This window comes from Heterodontus francisci, unplaced genomic scaffold (assembly GCF_036365525.1).
Source record: "Heterodontus francisci isolate sHetFra1 unplaced genomic scaffold, sHetFra1.hap1 HAP1_SCAFFOLD_695, whole genome shotgun sequence".
Classification (NCBI taxonomy): Eukaryota; Metazoa; Chordata; class Chondrichthyes; order Heterodontiformes; family Heterodontidae; genus Heterodontus; species Heterodontus francisci.
The window spans coordinates 27,690-30,958 of record NW_027141845.1 but is presented as its reverse complement, the minus strand read 5'-3'; positions in this window follow the sequence as shown (position 1 = coordinate 30,958).

Genomic DNA, 3,269 nt, shown 5'->3' with positions numbered 1-3,269 from the left:
TTGGGCATAGTTATCTATTGCATACCATGCAGGATTGAATATGAAGAAAACAGTGGTACCAGACGCTGCTCATCACAAAGCCTTAAAACACAAAGGCAATGATGCTGTAAAGAGTCCTGTAATCATTATGTACAAGCACAAAAGTATGGTTGGACATAAAATATTACAACTGAAATATAAAAAAGCAACCAAGTTGTGTGAAAGTGTATTTAGTTTAATGTTATCTATTGTGGAATAATTTGTATCTTGTCATAGCTGTAGTATAAAATTAAAATAGTCTGAGCATTGAAGTGTCAGCGGGCAAAGCCACCTGGCATGTTTCAATAACTAGGTAAGATAGCGTCTGCTTGAACTTTGTAATGTTTGTCACAATTAGCCTCTAGGCTCACTTTTTTTGACTTGGCGTCATCTCCCTGACCAGCAGACTCATTCCGCCACCTCCATTCTCTCAAGCTGTGCCTCCTTAGCTGCTCTCTATCTTGTCATTGAAGAGTGTCTGTCTGAGATCAGCTGTCTAAATTCCTCTACACCCTTGCTCACTCAACCTGTTTTCACTTTTTTTTTAGATTAGAGATACAGCACTGAAACAGGCCCTTTGGCCCACCGAGTCTGTGCCGAACATCAACCACCCATTTATACTAATCCTATATTCCTACCAAACATCCCCACCTGTCCCTATATTTCCCTACCACCTACCTATACTAGTGACAATTTATAATGGCCAATTTACCTGTCAATCTGCAAGTCTTTTGGACTGTGGGAGGAAACCGGAGCACCCGGAGAAAAACCCACGCAGACACAGGGAGAACTTGCAAACTCCACACAGGCAGTACCCGGAATCGAACCCGGGTCCCTGGAGCTGTGAGGCTGCAGTGCTAACCACTGCGCCACTGTGCCGCCCTTTGTCTCTAGTCTAACCCTGACCTTGTCAACAAACTTGCAGACAAGAGGAGTACTGTTCTCCTCTGTTGTCCTGACTTAAAACTTGCAGAAGCTCAGTACCAGCTCACAAACTGTCTCCAACTGCTGCCCCTCCCCAACCCCCCTTCTGGACATCTGCCCTCTGCAGCTTCCAAACTCAGAATCCTGCAACCCCAGACAGCCCACTTACACCTCTTGCATAAAATCCACTAACATGACCATGATAGATGCATTGTTTTCAGCCTGTTCCTGTCCCACTGAATTATTTTTTTTGCTATCTTGACACTATAGATTGTTCCATGGTCCAGTCTCCAACATGTACATCAGTGACTCTTCAGATGCCATATTTCATCAGGATAATTTCTAATTTGCTGCTCTTTCCCTCCCCTCCCACCCCCCAAACTGCTGCCTCCAAACTATGGACGTCCAATGCCTTTGCACCTCCGTGCCCCACCAAGACAGTGTGAGGGCTCTCTGCTTCCTTTTTAAAGAGGCATGATCAGTCCCCCATCTACCATGACCACCGCCACCGCCCCACTCCCCCTGGCTGAACCTGCTTTCAAATTGAACAACTTCGACAACTACACTCTTTACTTTCAAATAAATGATAAGGGTACCTGCATGGGTACTAGTAATGCTTGTCTTTTTTGTGGGATATGTCAAACATGTTCTAGGCTTACTCTGTTCCCTTACCAACTTTTATCCAGTAAATTGACAGTGCAGTTTCCTGCTCTTGCCTGGAACTGGAAAACTTGATAAACTTTACTTCCAATTTCCCCCCCCCCCTTAAATCACTTTTTTTTTAAACACAGTTCATCTGACCTATCCCTTTCTCGACTTCTCCCTCCATCTAATAGGGATTGGCTGTCTACAAATATTAAAGGCCACATGCTCCAACAGCTGTCAACTAGACGTCCCATCCTGGAAGAATTCTGTGCTTAGTTTGTCGCCAATGTCATCTGCTCTGAATGTCATGGCGGGGGGGGGGAAGAACTCTGCAAACTATTAGGATTGAAGGCCAAAAAGTCCTCCAGGCCTGATGGCTTACATCTTGGGGTCTTGAAGTATATGGCAGGGGCAGTAGTTAACAAATTGTAAATTCCCTGGATGTGGGAAAGGTTCCAGTGCATTGGAAAAATGCTCATATTAAGCTCTTATTCAAAAGGGAGGGAGGCACAAATTCAGAAACTACAGATTAGTTTAACAGGTCAGTGAAGTTGTTGCGATCCATTATTAAGGAAGCAATAGGACACTTATAAAGTCAAAACACAATCCATCAGTCAGCATGGTTTTATGAAGGGTAAATTGTGTTTAACTAATTTGCTACAGTTCTTCACAGATGTAACAAGTGAAGAGAATAATGGAGATCCTGTACATGTAGTATATCTGGACTTCCAGAAGGCATTTGATAAGGTGCTGCATAACTTAAGATCAAATGTGGGTAGGGACAATTTATCCCCTTGGATAGAGGATAGGATAGATGGGACCTTTTATGGTTGGCAAGATGTAACTAGTAGGGTGCCACAAGGTTAGTTCCTTGAGGCCCCAACTGTTTACAATCTATAACTAATTGGATGCAGGGATAGAAGGTACTTTTTGCCAAATTTGCTGATTAACAAGAGCAAAGAACAGTACAGCACAAGAACAGGCCATTTGACCCTCCAGGCCTGCAGTGATCTTGATGCCTGTCTAAACTAAAACCTTCTGCACTTCTGGGGACCGTATCCCTATATTCCCATTGTATTTGTGTATTTGTCAAGATGCCTCTTAAATGTTGCTATCGTAAGCTAACATTAAAATGGTGAAACTAAATTGCAATAAAATGTACAAATGGCTATGGATAGGCGCATGGGGTCCAAGATGTACTAGCTAGATGGATAAAGAACTGGCTGGGCAACAGGAGACAGTAGCAGTGGAAGAGAGTTTCTCAAAATGGAGACGTGTGACCAGTGGTGTTCCACAGGGATCCGTGCTGGGACCACTGTTTGTGATATACATAAATGATTTGGAGGGAAGTGTAGGTGGTCTGATTAGCAAGTTTGCAGACGACACTAAGATTGGTGGAGTAGCAGATAGTGAAGGGGACTGTCAGAATACAGCAGAATATAGATAGATTGGAGAGTTGGGCAGAGAAATGGCAGATGGAGTTCAATCAGGGCAAATGCGAGGTGATGCATTTTGGAAGATCCAATTCAAGAGTGAACTATACAGTAAATGGAAAAGTCCTGGGGAAAATTGATGTACAGAGAGATTTGGGTGTTCAGGTCCACTGTTCCCTGAAGGTGGCAACGCAGGTCAATAGAGTGGTCAAGAAGGCATACGGCATGCTTTCCTTCATCGGACGGGGT